Source organism: Hermetia illucens, chromosome 4 (genome assembly GCF_905115235.1).
Source record: "Hermetia illucens chromosome 4, iHerIll2.2.curated.20191125, whole genome shotgun sequence".
NCBI classification, from domain to species: domain Eukaryota; kingdom Metazoa; phylum Arthropoda; class Insecta; order Diptera; family Stratiomyidae; genus Hermetia; species Hermetia illucens.
The window spans coordinates 150,392,889-150,410,729 of NC_051852.1; the positions used below are offsets into that span (position 1 = coordinate 150,392,889).

The 17,841-nt window shown below is 38.3% G+C and overlaps 1 protein-coding gene across 1 annotated transcript in view; it reads right to left on the bottom strand.

The window, feature by feature from the left end:
* Positions 1-17,841, bottom strand: part of LOC119653922 (long-chain fatty acid transport protein 4) — a 95,864-nt gene that overhangs the window by 32,225 nt on the left and 45,798 nt on the right. The gene's annotated exons all lie outside the window — the stretch shown is intronic.

The window sequence follows — 17,841 nt, forward strand, 5'->3', positions numbered from 1 at the left end:
TCGCGCTTCAAGAATGGCATTTCACGTTACAAAAACCCTAAAGCGGGTCACTCTTCGTCTTAGAGAACAAAAATAAACGGCATTTTAACGCTTGGGCCAGTGTACACAGACTGGGCAAGGTAATATCTGAACATCATGTCCGCCATATTTGAACTTGGTGACGTCCCTTGGGTCGTCGATGTGAAAATCATTGCGAATATTTCATTGAGAAATGTTAAAATTTGTGGTTTTATCAAGACAAATTTCTGTAGAAGTGAGCGATAAATGGTTGTGATCAAGGCAAAAAAGGTATCATCTTGAGATTCTTTCGTTTTCCGAAGAATGAGAAAATTTGCAAGGAGTGGAGAAAACTTTGTGAACAGTGCAGGAAGATTGACTTCAGAAGCGCTTGTGTGTGTTCAAAACATTTTGTGCAAGACAATTATTATCTCTAATACACACTTCTGGAGACTTTCGAAAGCAAAATTCGGTTAGGACGACACTATTCTGAGTCAGTATTTATGGCGAAAGGTAATGAAAGCGACAGATCCAAAAAAGTAAAGCTCAGGAGATAAAAAAAGTGTTACAGGATGTTGTCTTTTGAGAGGTAAGATGTTATTCTAGAAAGAATATAGAAAAAGGCTAGACATTTTCATCCAAGATGGTGGCATAATTCATCAGACGCCTCCATCTTGTGAGCAGCGTGACCGAAAAGCAGTCCTTTTTGTTTTCATGGGGGTTTGCCTATGAACGAGGGGTCCGCGCATAAAAAGTAGTGCAGCAAGTTGCTGTGCACTTGATGTAGTCCACCATTAGGTTGATGGTGAGCTTAGCATTAAGGTGGAAATACGTTTGTTTCGCTAATCTAAATAGAATGTTTAATACAGGGTTGATCACGATTGTAGTAAAGAATTGGAAATATTGGAGCTTTGGAGTGTTGTAGGGCCATAACTTTGTATATAGCATTTTGCAGCCTTTTTTCTTCCATATGTTTACCGTCCGATTTAAATATATTCAATTTGTTTCATCTGTGAAAACGACTTTTATCTGAAAGTTCAGAGGATGTTTTCTTTTTATTTTTTGCACTATTATTTTTCGTTTTTGACTTCCAGTTCATTTTTGTGGTCTGCCAGATCTTCAGACGCTTTCGTACTTTGCTATTTTCAGATACCTCAAACAATGCTTTCAATAGTTGTTTGCACTTGCACTTATGTCTTCGAACATACAATCTGGTTTGAAGAAATTATTCATAATGTTTCGCTATTCCACAGTTGTTTCTCGGTCTTTTCGTCCTATATTGCAATTCGTTAATTATTAACTTATTATTATTATTAACAACCCTTGAATTCTATCGCTTTAAGATGTAACATTAAATAGAGTACAACACAATCCAATGTTAGCCAGACTTGGGAATGTGGGGGGATCCTTTGAGCGCTTCGACGATATGACCACTCGCAAGGTAAATTTGAAAGTAAAAAACGGCTCGACCGCGTGCGTGAAGCCGTAAATCTCGAGTGCCGCGATCGAGAGGGAGGATCCACCACGGATCGCAACCTCGATCCTTGTTTCCCCTACCTCAGAGGTTCAGTGAGGCGCGGCCTCAGAAGTTCCCACCTATTCTTGACATCTTCAGGCCATTATTTTGGCGAATGTCCCTTTTAAAAGCTTTGTGGGGATAGGATCGAGGGCGGGGTCTTCATTTTCATTAAATGTGGTCATACAAGTGGTGAAGGCGATAGATCCAAGTGAAGGACGTCCAAAAAGCGCATCTACACCAGAAATCACATCAAAAATACATGATATCCTTTTTGAGGACAGATTTAGTAGAAATTCTAAGGATCTCAGTAGGCAGTTTGAGCAATATTTTGGTTGAACTTTTCGGCCTCAGAATTTGTGACTTTCCCAGCAATATTGCGAGCTTTTTAGAAAAGTTAATGGGGATCTTATGCATCGTTTCATTACTATGGAAGAGAGTGGAGTCCAGAAATCGGTCAAAAAAGTACTAGCGGACATTAGCAAAGAGAGTGTTAGTTTTTGCAATTAAAAAAGAATTCTGTTCGTGGGTTACTTTCAAACTGGTAGAAAATGAGCTTAGATAATTATTGTGACCTTTTAGACTAGCCATCTATAACATAGATACAGATTTATAAATTCATGAAAAAGATCTGATTTTCAGAATAGAAAAAAATAAATTGTTCTCTCTCAAAGGGTGCACAAAATACTTCGCGAAGTGAGCTAAAAGACAATTTTCGTACCATTTAGACCACTCTGGCTACCCTGACATTAAAAAAAAAGGATGCGTGGCAAAGGATTTTTCTCGAGATAGCAGGCATGGTAGATATTTCGACATTTCTTCGGATTCTTACATCAAGAACCAAATCCATAAACTAGAAGAAGTTCGGCGAGAATATATTGAATAATGAAATGCATTTCAAACCATCAAATAATATTCTTTTATCAAACCAAGAAATTCATTGAGCAGTCTGTTATGTGGCGACTTCGGGTCGATACACACGCAGCCCAACTTCTGCAATCCCATCATTTCTGTAACGAACTGTGCTCAATGAAATTTAATTCGAAAAGATACAGGGAATCCAGAAGAATCCCTCTGCGACTTGGCAAGACTGCTAGTTGAAATCACATCCTACCCTAAAACATAAATATTTGTTTGGGATATGAGTGATCCTAAGCCCACATTGTTGGATGTTGGATCAGATCAAATGGAGAGCGACTTATTCCCACATTTTATGGTCCACGCGCCCCTCGCTTGAGGCATAGCACCCAGGTATACAAAAATAAAGATGGCAGAGGTGAGGTAGTGCCTGATGAGTTGCCTCTGCCCTGGACGAAACCGTTAGTCTCTTTTTTGTACACTTGAGGGGTTCGGGGATCATAAAACACGGGAGTAGTTGCTTTTCATTTAGTCCGGTTCAACGTCAAATGAGTTGTATGTAGGTTTCCCATAAAACCTTAAAAAGAATGAGAATTTTCTTCCTGATAATCACTTGCTAAATTTTTCGCGGAGGACACTTGTCAAAATTGCGATAACTCCAACAATATCCTGGAATCAATTAGGTCATCTTAAATGCTCACGTTTTCTTGGGATTAATTGTAGGAGCCTACAGTAGATCACCTTTTTGACTTAAAGAAAGGCTTTGATCTGGTATGACAATACAGATTCGTCCATTAACTAATTACTGCCTTCAATTTCCGAATATATTGGTATTTCCGCTAATTCTTAGCTTCCCGGACAATTGGCGATTCGAAACGACGAACTACACATATTTGTACCTAATAGAATATTTTTGTGAAGCGACCCAAAGATCAGGCAGTGCACCAGTATTGACTAGATACACGGTGAAGTTCTTTGAAAATTGTCGACCATATTCTAACTTTTTAGTGTCCAAAGATTGAAATCAGTGAGGAGATTTTTCACTGCTCAAGCCAATTCACGCAAACCCTCATTCCCTATAATAGTGATGGCTTCGACGATATGACCACTCGCAAGGTAAATTTGAAAGTAAAAAACGGCTCGACCGCGTGCGTGAAGCCGTAAATCTCGAGTGCCGCGATCGAGAGGGAGGATCCACCACGGATCGCAACCTCGATCCTTGTTTCCCCTACCTCAGAGGTTCAGTGAGGCGCGGCCTCAGAAGTTCCCACCTATTCTTGACATCTTCAGGCCATTATTTTGGCGAATGTCCCTTTTAAAAGCTTTGTGGGGATAGGATCGAGGGCGGGGTCTTCATTTTCATTAAATGTGGTCATACAAGTGGTGAAGGCGATAGATCCAAGTGAAGGACGTCCAAAAAGCGCATCTACACCAGAAATCACATCAAAAATACATGATATCCTTTTTGAGGACAGATTTAGTAGAAATTCTAAGGATCTCAGTAGGCAGTTTGAGCAATATTTTGGTTGAACTTTTCGGCCTCAGAATTTGTGACTTTCCCAGCAATATTGCGAGCTTTTTAGAAAAGTTAATGGGGATCTTATGCATCGTTTCATTACTATGGAAGAGAGTGGAGTCCAGAAATCGGTCAAAAAAGTACTAGCGGACATTAGCAAAGAGAGTGTTAGTTTTTGCAATTAAAAAAGAATTCTGTTCGTGGGTTACTTTCAAACTGGTAGAAAATGAGCTTAGATAATTATTGTGACCTTTTAGACTAGCCATCTATAACATAGATACAGATTTATAAATTCATGAAAAAGATCTGATTTTCAGAATAGAAAAAAATAAATTGTTCTCTCTCAAAGGGTGCACAAAATACTTCGCGAAGTGAGCTAAAAGACAATTTTCGTACCATTTAGACCACTCTGGCTACCCTGACATTAAAAAAAAAGGATGCGTGGCAAAGGATTTTTTTCGAGATAGCAGGCATGGTAGATATTTCGACATTTCTTCGGATTCTTACATCAAGAACCAAATCCATAAACTAGAAGAAGTTCGGCGAGAATATATTGAATAATGAAATGCATTTCAAACCATCAAATAATATTCTTTTATCAAACCAAGAAATTCATTGAGCAGTCTGTTATGTGGCGACTTCGGGTCGATACACACGCAGCCCAACTTCTGCAATCCCATCATTTCTGTAACGAACTGTGCTCAATGAAATTTAATTCGAAAAGATACAGGGAATCCAGAAGAATCCCTCTGCGACTTGGCAAGACTGCTAGTTGAAATCACATCCTACCCTAAAACATAAATATTTGTTTGGGATATGAGTGATCCTAAGCCCACATTGTTGGATGTTGGATCAGATCAAATGGAGAGCGACTTATTCCCACATTTTATGGTCCACGCGCCCCTCGCTTGAGGCATAGCACCCAGGTATACAAAAATAAAGATGGCAGAGGTGAGGTAGTGCCTGATGAGTTGCCTCTGCCCTGGACGAAACCGTTAGTCTCTTTTTTGTACACTTGAGGGGTTCGGGGATCATAAAACACGGGAGTAGTTGCTTTTCATTTAGTCCGGTTCAACGTCAAATGAGTTGTATGTAGGTTTCACATAAAACCTTAAAAAGAATGAGAATTTTCTTCCTGATAATCACTTGCTAAATTTTTCGCGGAGGACACTTGTCAAAATTGCGATAACTCCAACAATATCCTGGAATCAATTAGGTCATCTTAAATGCTCACGTTTTCTTGGGATTAATTGTAGGAGCCTACAGTAGATCACCTTTTTGACTTAAAGAAAGGCTTTGATCTGGTATGACAATACAGATTCGTCCATTAACTAATTACTGCCTTCAATTTCCGAATATATTGGTATTTCCGCTAATTCTTAGCTTCCCGGACAATTGGCGATTCGAAACGACGAACTACACATATTTGTACCTAATAGAATATTTTTGTGAAGCGACCCAAAGATCAGGCAGTGCACCAGTATTGACTAGATACACGGTGAAGTTCTTTGAAAATTGTCGACCATATTCTAACTTTTTAGTGTCCAAAGATTGAAATCAGTGAGGAGATTTTTCACTGCTCAAGCCAATTCACGCAAACCCTCATTCCCTATAATAGTGATGGCTGTCTTTTCGAAAGAGAAGGTAGAGTGGGATAGGTAGGTGTGGGTAGGGGGTTACTCCTCTATATGGTTCGCTCCAAATTCCTATCCAATTTTTCATCTTCGCACTCACTCCGTCCCATTTCCCGAGACTACTAACACACGATTCGAGGCTTCTAGGTTTTTTTTTTGAAAAAACAAAACCTTATTAAAATCGGTTTACTGTTTGTCTGTCTATCACACGCACTTTTCTCGGAAACGGCTATACCCATTGAGGTAAAATTTAGTGGATATATAGACTATGAACGTCTGTCCACTTTCTTCTTCCTACGTATTCAGTAAAGGGCATCATTTTCTGTGGAGTTAAATTTTATTCTCCGAATGTAGCCCTGAGGAATATCAAACGAAATGTCTCGATTAGCACCTGGACGTCTCAGAACTAAGATTTGACATCAGTTATAAAGCATGAGAACGAGGATCCTAAAAGTACAAATTTGAAGTAAAACATGACTTCTCCTCAGAAACCACTCAATTGGAAAATCTGAAATTAATCAATCATCAAGATGTCTCTACAGTAAATCTTGACCTTAAAACACGTCTCGTAACGATCTCTGTTTAAATAAAGTTCGTGAAAGTATATTACTCTATTTTCAAATTTTATTGGAAAGCTCCCTTAAATTCAGTTACTAGCTACGTACAAAGGAAATCGCAGTGTAACCAAATATTCAGTGACATGAAATATACAAAACCTTTCATACCTAAAGCGCCAAGCTTCCGATGTCAGACTTGTTTTAACTTTTGTTTACTTACTGAACTGATGTTACCGAACCCTTATGGTTTATATGATAATAGTTTAATTTTATTATATTTAACTTTAGATCTCATGTCTAGTATTTATAATTAAAATTTAGTTTGGGAAATCTGATAAAAAGGGATACGGTTTTTGTGATTTAGGATAGTTGCACTTTAAAAAATCTGGAACTAAAAGTATTCAATTAGTTTGGATAACGATTGATGTTCACACCGATATTTAAAAGAGTGGCCCACGAAAAGAGACCTCGTTCATCTTCAGATTGACCTCCACGACAGTGAGCAGATTACTCCCACTGTAGTTGTGCTGCGCGTGTATTGCATATTCTACAGTGCTTCTATTTTGCTTTGGAAAAAAAATATAGTGAAACAAGACTATTCGCACCAAAATTATTCAAATCTTTTCTCAAAATTTATTTTCTATTCAACAAACGTTCTGTGAGCGGTTGATTTGGTTATTGGTGAAATATTACCACTGGTATCAAAGGAGTGTGTTAGATTCAAAACTTTTAAATTTTTTATCCTTCACATCCTTTTAGAAAATGTAAATAAGATTTTTTTATTGTATTAATAGATGCATTATATTTTGAGAACCATTTGTTCCTGTTTTCGGTGCGAATTTTTGTTTTCATTTGTTGAGTATTCCAGATCGAAACGATGACGATGTTCTACATTTTTAGGGTCCAAAGCAGAATTTATTTCATCTTCAAGCGGTATCTGGTCTAGGCCTGCCTTAGACCTAATAACAATTGAAGTTTCGCCAAATTTTTCATCATTACTATTCATATCATGGACTATCATGCATGTATTAGGGGATTTGCAAATGAATCTCTAAAATGTTATAAAATAGCTGCTATTACAGTCGCCGCTCGAAAATTAGAAAAAAAGTTTTGGCTAATTCTAGTTTCTTATAATTTCCAATTTTCAAAGGTTTTTAACAATGTGAAAAATAAAGTTTAAAGGAACACATTTCAAAAGAATTTCATATAGGATGAATTATGCGTTGTATCTATTGATAGAATTTGTAATGTATCAAATAATGAGATTAGATAGAAGAAATTATTTGTTTTAGATTGTCTTTTGCTAGATTTTGAAGACAAGCTGGACGCTGGTAAAAAGTTCTGCGTATTTGAACTAAGCAAACCTTTAGTAAAATTAGTTGCCTCTGTATGGGAGTACCATATCTTCAACTTCCCGTACCCGGAATTGTTGCTGGTCGATGAATTTAATTTTTGGTCAATAACCTCATCATTCGAATTTTCAACCCGAGCTCCTGTTACATCCTACAAGAATCAGGAACCCTTACATTGTGTATTGTTCCATTCGAAAAACCCTTGATCCAAAAGTGGGAACAGTTCTGTACTCCTTGTCTATGCATTAGAAACGTAGGTGGAATATTGTCTTCCTCTCAGAAGCCATCTTCTTCGGCCATATTCATAACAGTGCTATCGGCACAGTGGTCCGAAGTTTCTTCCAACTCGATTGTAGTATAGCCTGACATACTCCGTAGTTCACTGCAGATGTAAAAGCGGATCTAATATTAATCAGCGAACAGTGGCCGAACAATTCGAACCTAGCCACATGGTGTCCTGACTTATTACGAACGATATCGCTGGGTTCGGCACACTACCCGACTTCGGGTCCGGGCCCACGGCCGAGGGGATGGCTTTGTCTAGATTTGGTGTTTAGGGATAAAGTTTTTCAGTGACTATGCTGGCCCAGGCTGCGAAGATGGCATTCCCAACTTTGCGTCGGAATCAGTGGTGTTGTTAGTGGACGGGTTACAACACTGCCTACGGGTTCAACACTACCTCTCCACGTGCACCAGCTCAGCACGTTCACGGCGCATGGAATGTTACAAAGGTGAACATCGGGAAAATTCGTTGAAGCTCTTCAAGCAGGCAGAGCCGCGCTGGAGGACACTTCGGGAGATGATAGCGTTATAACGTTGAGAGGACCGGGAGATGGCACGTACTACAATGACAAGGAACGGAATACCTGAAAGGAGGCTCCGCAACAAATGCAAAGCTCACTGGTGGGCACAAGCTAGTCGACAGAATGAATGGGGAACATTGGAGACTCGGTTATAAACTGATCACCAGAAAGAACAAGGCTCTGCTGAAACCCTGTTCACTTAGTACCGAACAGATTAATTCGTTCCGGTTGATGACAATAGTGTGAACGGCGCCAAGGATTACGCACATTTCACCATAAAAGGCCTGGAAGAGGCAGCTCTCTATATATAAATTAAGAAGGCGCTAGGATCTGAGAGCATGAAACTCCTATTTCACCATAGGTGGGGCCTACCCCTCGGCGTATTCAACGCGTACTTGGAAGGTAAATTTTCCTTGTTTCTTCGTTGGGAAGTGCCGAGGATGGCGCAGATCAGCTAAGGTAAAGGAGATTCTGAGCTACCGTCTATATAACGATCATTCTGAATGCTTGATATTGTCGGGAAAATGATCGCAAAGTTGAGTAGGAGTAGATTCAAGAAGCGATATGTATTGCCGTGGGTATCCCCAAGAGTTCGGTTTTAAAGCAGAGAGATCCTCAGTGGATATTGTCATGGAGGTTGTGGATTCATCGAGCTGAGGCGCAGAGTCGGTGATTTCGTCCCTATGTAACGCTTGATGTCAAAAATGTCTTCAATTCCGGAGGATTGCAGATATACTGCTCACTAAAAAATGTATTTCACATGCCAGGCTTCCTTCTGCTCATATTGAGGGTTATCTGAGAGACCGTTTCTGCGCTGTGAAAGCAGGAACGGTTAAGTACCTTGGATTGGATTTTTTTTCTAGTAAATTAAAGTAGCAGCGGATCAAGCCACAGCTGGAATTTCGGCTCAAATCCACTGATGGCAAATGTTCGAATGCAGCGCAGTACATTTTGTTCTATGGCGCGCAGGTTTGGACTGAAGCACTTGGCAAGGAGGTGTATCGCAATTGCCTTGTTCAAGCATAGCGACGGGAAGCGTTGGGCGTGGTGTTTACCTACCGTGTTGTCTCAGAATCGGTAGTGATGGTAGTGACTGTGCGTTCTGCAACGGGACGCTGGACAACGCCGACTACAGCTTATTCTTGTGGAAGTTGGGAAGGGATTCATGGGGAACTTTACGCAGAAACAGGGAAGCTTTCTATAGAAAACAATTGTCAGAAAGATGCTGAGGAGGGTTGACAGATGAATACGTTTTGCGTATTAGGTTCAGGTTCTTTTTGCGAAGAATATATGGTAGAGCTCGATCGCTGGGGTATTCGATGGCAGGGAGTTCTTTGAGTTAATAATTTCCTTCCTATCCGATCCTCCCATTGGTGAAAGGAATTCCCCGACTTCCAAGCTCCCTAAGGTGAGGCTGGCCCAAAGTAATGTGTCATTTTTAGGCTTATCATTACGGAAATCCAACACTCGGTGCATAAAGACATTAACTTACTCTACCGAAAACAAGAATAATATTGAAAGAATGGGAAATAAAACATGAAATTCTCAGCTCGGAAATTAGAACCATTTATTCTAATTTGTACGAGTTCTAATTTTCGAGCAGCTGCTCTATTATCTTTCGCTATTGTTATCACCTTTTTGAGTAGATGCTTGCTTTCATTTCGAATCTTGTACTTTATACATATAAGGGAATTATTGTATCTATTTTCCACAAGCGGAGGGGGTCGTGGGGAGCCAATTCGGTATGTATTTCTAAGAACTGACTGCAAGTAATTATTTGTATTGGTAATGAAAATGTTTAAAGCTATTTGCAGAAATTATGAATATACTTAGATGTTTGTATTTGATATCTTAGCCCTGATAGAATAGTAACCATTATTATGACAGGTTTGTACACATTAGAGAGATCGATTAATTTAAATGTAAGCTCTGGAAAAATTTTCCAACTGATATTATTATGAACCCGGATGCTCTTGAAATACCATTTACGTGCTTTGAAAGAATAAGTACATAACAAAAAGTACATTAATATCTATGTTCCATAGCAATTGTTAATGCTCCTTTTGAATGTAATGAATCATGTTTTTTCCCTAATCCTATTAAACGCAAAATCTGTTCGTAAAACTATCACAAACTTATTTCCATAACAATAAAATTTTCATAGCAAACGAGCACGCTTACAGTTTTCCAATGAATATGGAGATACATACATTTGAATGAATACTAAATTTCTGTATATTTTGATTTTTAACCAGTTTTGCACGTGGTTTGTAAGAATTAAAATCCACTGATCGGTTGCCGGTATTATTTACTTTTGTTTATTTTTGGAAAAATTATAGCTCAACGTGTCACTATGTAGATTAAGAAACATTGATGGAAATTTGGATAGATGCACATGAACAAGTGTATTTGTTACAGACCAAACTTCCCAAATGACAAATGTACTAAATAAGCTCTACAGTCTACAGTCATGTTTGTTAAATGCAAATTACAAAAAAAATTGTTAAATAGATGAAAAAGTACCGCGAATTTTTAATTTGGAAGGTCTGTGCTAACGAATTATCTTTTGTACAAAATTATTTTTATTTTCAGTAACTGGTTGAAGTCGCATCCTAATTTTTATAGTAGAGGAAATTATTGGTCAAAGATTGTCTTAAATTTTGATGTTGCGAACGGAACCTTAGTTAAAGAAAAAGCTTTTGGTAAATCAATTTTATCCTAAAATATTGGATTAAAAATGGTACAAGAGATGCTTCGTTCGGGGATGACTTTCGTCCTACTCAACATATGAAATCATGAAAAGAAATTGTGCTCCTAAACTGCTACTCCAGATTAAAAGATTGTTGGTGGTTTTAACAGCTTCACCGGCTCTAATATATTAGTCCGACTTTGGTGGATATCTGGCAGCGCGAGACTTGAGATGAATATTTTTTTCAAGAATAGTACCATAAAGTTCTTATTTTTATAACTAATGATTAGACATTACTTGAAGAGTCCAGACTGAGTTGGCTTTTAGTTTTGAAATTTGCCTGGAAGTTTTCATTTGATTCATGCCAGATTAACAAAATTCTAAAAATATTAACCATATTCTAGGGCATAACATTGGAAATATTGAAGGAAATCCTACTACATATTGACAAACTTCTACAGTTTTGACAGTTTCGTCTAATTTTAATTTTAGTTTTTTAAATTTATTTTTTTACATGAAGACCATGTGATGTCAATACAAATTTAAAATTACATGAGAATTTCCTAAAAATCCTTTTAGTAAAAGCAAAGTTATAGTGGGTCAAATCTGGCTTTACCCAAAGAGATTATTAATTTTTTGTAAAGGGGGGAACCGTAGTTCCAGCACTCAGCCCTTTAGTAGCCCCATTGTACTAACCCCTTTAGACAATCAGAAACATTCATGATTATAGCCAGGATTTGAACCCGGAGCACGACGTCGAGATCGTGAAACTGACCAACGATCTCTGCCAGTGCACCGTCGTTGAAATAAAAAGTCTGATCTATTAAATTCATGTACACTACTGGCAGAACTAGGCAGATATTGCTCTGAATGCTGTTCTATTGGGATCGATTCTCAATCTTGGTGGAGCTTGTCGTGAGCGGTCAACTTTACATCGTGTGTCTTGCTTTTCCGGAGCTGCAGCTCTAAAAGTAGGTGTTTTTGCAAGAAAATTTTTAATTCGTACACCATTTGTCGAGATGTTTCGGCAGTTCTTGAAGTGGAAGCTCAAACTCGAAGGTTGTCAAACCGTGCATTTCGCGTTTCTGATGTTCATGGTTTCTTCGTATGTTTCAGCAGCTCTTACAGCGGAAATTCGGATTTGTTCTGTTTTCAGTTTTGAATGTCGCTCTTCAGATATTTCAACAGCTGTACTGGCTGGTTTTCTTTCCGCAAACACCTGGACTACGCTAACCACATTTGTTTGCTCTCTCACCGGGTCATGGACCTTATCAAGCTCTTTGCACCTTTCATAATATCCTATCCAATCTCCTCACATGTTAGGTCCCATCTTTTCTTACTTGTCTTCGTTTCTTCTCAACTTGGTTCACCACGGGGATCCTTACTAAGATCCGCCTGAAACGTGTTTTGCGGAAGAAGTTTTGGGCTTAGAAGAATAACACTGACCTTGCTCATTTCAAGACTATGGCTCTACTGTGAAGTGGAAGATTAAAATAGCGTATAAGAGACACATTTTGAGCGTCGTGACCACCCTTGCCTGCGGTACCTTGAAACCGTTTTGGTGCTACACTCGTCATTCCCGTAACCCCACCCAATCTTTTCTTTCTTCCATCCACTTTCCTGATTCTAGTGTTAACAACACAACAATCGTGCGACCTTTTTTTGTTTTTACTTTTCTTCCGTGTTTACTCCCTCAACTATTGCGCCCTCTATGCCTCTTTTTGATCCAGGTTGCTCCGAATTTCTTGCCATTTCCCTTCTCTTGCCTTGCTTAGTTGAGTTCCTTATTGGTAATCTTCACACCAATGTCGGACCTGGTCCCGATAGGCTTCCTAACCTCTTCTTTGTTAACTGTAAACAATACATTTCCCACCAACTTCGTTGCTAAATGCCTTAATTTACGGCAGGAGGTACACGTTATTTATACTGATTTCGCCAAAGCCTTTGATACTTAATTCCCTCCTCAATCATCTCTTGGCTTTCTCCTTACTTCTTATACCGTTTCTGGACCGCACCTTCCACTTAGCGCGGATATTTTTGAAGTACCCTTCGCGGAGCTCGACATTTAGTTTCACTCCCCGATCTAGAGTTTCTGCCGGTCCTACAGTGCAGTATGGGTCCTTTGGTTCAGTCTTCTTTCTAAGCTTTAAGCGCATATTAAGTCGTTTACTTGCTCCTTCCTCTGAGATCAATATTTGACTAGGAATCCAATTTTTTGTAAATAAACCAATAAGCTGGAAACAGAAATTGGGGAAAAAACAACCAACCAAAAGACGAACATAGACACCCGTGACGACTGGTATTCGAACCGAGAGTAATGAGATTGAGCGAGAGAAAAAAAGTGCAAACTTAAAGTGAGGCAGTTGTGTTACCAATTATTTTTATATATGAAACATACAAGACCTTTCATACCGGAAGCCTCAAGCAGCTTTCAGTTTCCAGATTGTATGTATGTTTTACTTGGTGATCAGAGGTGGTGTTGAGGAAGACGGGGCAGTAATCCTGTCGGCCAGACTAAAACCAAGTGGCCGAGGAGAACCTCCATAGTGATGGCACCTGGAAACACAGTATTCGCTTTGGTTTGTTGGCCGTGATGCAGTAGGTGAATGCTCCAAAGGTCTATTAGGGTGATGAGATCTGTGTCCGCACGGGGACTCATATAAAGCGGCAGCAGGTCACAAAATTTTACGAGGGGTATACTGGTTCCATGGAAACCGGGATAGCCTCTGAATTCACATATTTCGGGAGAATTCCTCTCTTATGTGCGTTCAGCTCGGTTATTGCGGTTAGCCCTTCCCCGTGGGAGCTTCATGGGTGTTGTGGTAACGTTCAAGCAAGCAGAGATTTTCTGGCCTCAAACGAGGTGTTGCATTTCAACACTGGTGCCGTACCCCAAAGTCCTCCTTCTTCTATATTTCTTATTCAATCTCATACACGCAACTTCTCCGCAAAAGAATCTTGTGGAAACTGTTAGATCTAATTCATTATAGCATTGCATTCATCATTCAAAGTAAATGTTATTCTGAGGAGGTAGGTGGGGTTTTAACAACCATGTTGAACCCTCAGCAACCATATATATATAACCTTGGATATTTTAATGGATATAATCGACTAAAATGCTTTTCAAATGATTTATGTTAATGACGGTATGGCCACATGACACTCCCTCACAACAAATTTATTTAGCATTCGATTTAGACGAAATCACACCGTGAAATTACTTGAAAACTGGCTTAAATTGCTTTATTGTAAATAACAATTTTTTATGCTTTTCCCCACAAGTCTTGAGTTCTGAACTCTAAAATATTTAATTTATTCTTATTCAGTTTTTTTTTAAAAAACCTGAGAATTTGCTGATGAATCTCAGTCTGAGTTGTTGATAGAATGCCTGAAATAAGTCCCACTTCATAAAAATTAAAAAGAAAAGAAAATACACTTGTGGTATTCCATAAGATTTCATCCAAACTGGAATATTTGATCTCTAAATGTATCAAGGTCATATGGGATGAACAGATGCTTAAAAATGCAAAAATTTTCTAGTTAAGATGGTATCAACACCATGTATGCATGTACGATATATTTCGCTATTTATCGCTTATGAAAAATAAATAACTTAATATTTCTTGCATTGTTACATTTTTTTAACAATATACTATATATTCAGCTGGAATCTCATTCCAAAAAAGACAACAATTATAATTTGTGTCAGCTTTAAATGAAAAGCAGTCCAGAAATATACCATAAAGTTCGGTTGGAATTTCAATGAACGAAAATGACGCACGCAAAAAAAGGATGTTCTCAAAAGACGTAATAAGATGTAATAAAGCGGACTTTAGTACGGAGACGTGGATTTGGTAATTTATGAGCATGACAAGTGTACATTGTAATCAATTTCTTTAGAATAGTATGAATGGATCTTTGCGGATCGGTAACTATTAACTTGCTTGAGGTATTTCGTTGTATTATTCAAGACAGCGTATGGAGAAAAAAAAACAATTTGTTATAACATTTAAAAAAGAAACTTGAATATGGTTTATGTAAAATTGTTTGTAATCCAGAATAGTATTCAAACTACTTACAAACATAATTTCAAGTTTCAATTCAAATTGCAAACCCCATTATTTCCATTAAATATCATAATAGCGAATGGTACCATAATGAACTATAAAATTATCTATTTCGACACAGATTCTATATTAAATTACAAATTCTATCCAAATTCGCAATGTAACGGCGCACTATGGTCATCCAAGCTTGTACTGCTTACTATCAACATAGCAAAAAAATTATTACTATAGCATTCATAGAAGCTCAATCAACCGTTTATAAATCAATTTTTGGCTACACAATTTAAAAAATATAAATAATCGCAATGAGCCAACGACTTTGCACAATTGTAATTCCAATCACGTATCTCTAACTTTTATTGATTCGGCCAAATAGATTGCTGGAAGCCAAAGTGAGAAAAATTTGAACATGTATGAAGGCCAAGATCGAACAAAAAAATGATATTCGTGTGACACCAAAACCAAATCTAAAAATGCATATCAAACCAGCAATTTGTGCATAATTACATATGTGGAGATACCAGTAATGATCTTTTTTACGCTCGTCACGGAATATCGCCAAAGGTGTAACGGCCTGGCTTACGTATGTAAGGTATTAATGCAGGCGAAGATTTAATGTGAATCTTTTCCATGACAATAGGTGCAAATTGTATGGATAAATTAAGAGAAAATATAAAAGTGCATTCAATGAAAGTAGGCTTTCTGGATGGGATTTAAAAAAAAAAATTAATTCATTTGCCTTTCATTATAAGTTAATTGAATTTTCACCGGTTATCTGGGGTTTGCTTTCATGGAATATTCCTTTAATCTAGATTTTGAACCGGAATTTATCACACAAGATACTGTTACAATGTCATGAATTCGACCCATTGGCGCACTGGTGAGGTCGCGACCTTAATAAATTCACCTTCAGATTTTTCAGATACCATTTGAGATTGTGTGTTTAAATGCAAATAATATAATTAAAAGACATACATCTTTTCACTTATCTAGATACATATGTTTACCTCAGTTTCTTCCAAGGAATAAAATAGATTAGTTTGTCAATTATCAACACTACTCCTTAGGTGCTGAGGAAAGATTCTTTTATGGATATGTGAAACCTAAAGTTTCTGCCGCTGCTACGCCTTAATTTTGGTAATAGTGCGTCTACCTAGTAGGTGCTATCTGCCACCTGATATGTTTGTGCAAACACTAAGTTAGTGTTAATTATATTAAACAACAAACCTTCAGGTAAATTATGCTCGTAGTGTAAATTTGAGTATAAGTTCGATATATAATTTTTAGAAATAGGTAAAAAGAAGATATAATTTTTGATTTTGGCATAAGTTTTCCATTTATAATCTAAATCTAGTGATTCCCTTTTTCACATGATGAATGGTCAACAGTCGCAATTCTTATCCCAGAAAGACATTTAGATCTTCAGAAAAGCTTATCAATTTTTTTAACGAATGTGAATTTATTATTTTTTACGATTTAGTTCCTTTTTTTAATTTTTGAATTTTTTTTTATGCAAATTTGCCATGTACCAAAAAAACGAATCTCGCAAGTAAATGTGGCACACTTGTTTGGTGTTTAACGAGGTCGTAAACTGGCCGATCAAGGATAGAATGGAACGTGGCGATGAACCCATCCATTGAGGGTATGTCGCTGACCCACGTCATACAGCTGCTAATATATTTGATGATTTGGTCACGTAATTCTAAATTACTTCTCTGTTCACATTGCAAAAATGTTGGCCAGGCAAGAATGGTTTGGATGACGTAGCCTGAAGTAACCATTCAAATATATGTTAAAGGAGCAAGATGGGTTGAATGCGGTGGGCTAGCGATAGTCAATCAGATCCCCTGAACGTTGGCAGAGGGTGGTCTATAGTAATGAAAGTAAAATGAGTAATTTTTTCCGCTTTTCCTCCTCTTCACGATAGAGTAATGCTTTATTTTGACATGAACAGTATATAGTGAACCTGCAGCCCGTTCCCTCAGTGTCAAACTTACCAACTGAGTAATCTGAGTGTAATTACGCGGTATTTCTAGCGATTAAATTATTTGAAATAATAAAAACTTGTTTGATTTATTGGTTTTGTAAAAACCGATATTTCGGGAACCACTTGTTCCCTTCATCAGTGCTAACAAGTCTGCTCATCAGTGAGTTTATAAGCTGTTTTTATACTATACACTTATAGAGTAAAAAAGAAGGCGGTCAAAGGGTAGTATAGGTCCCAGGGCGAATCGTGGATTGGTACACACGGTGGAACATAAAACCTGGGAAACGCCTGCTGAACCAACAAAACAGCTCTACTACCAAACTCTATCTCCACCTCCACGTGGTGATCACTGGGAGTTTTTTCATTATGAAAAACAGCAGACGGAGAAGGAGGAAGGCGAGTCTCCCGCGCCTAAAAACGGGACAAAATGTACCAACTGGTCCTCCAGGTTGGGGGTTGGGTAGGCTTTACAACCTTACACGGAACCGATGTTACGAAGCCACGAAAGGAGCCCCGGACAGGATGGATTTTTCAACGACGAAACCGGCAACGACAACGGATTACCGATTTGCGTATTTTGTCATGGAACGTGCGCTCCCTGTACAGACCGAATACTCCTGGGCAGCTAGCCGATACCCTGTCCCAATATAAGGCTGATGTAACAGCGTTGCAAGAGATGGGATGGATAGGGACCGGTTTCCTGGAGAAGAGCCGCTACACCATATATTATAGCGGCCATCCTGCAAACCATGTGCTCGGAGTACGTTTCTTAGTCAGCCAAAAAATGAAACCTGCTGTTATCGGCTTTGAAAACATAAGCGAACAGCTATGCACTCTGCGCTTGCGAGGCAAGTTTAGAAATATA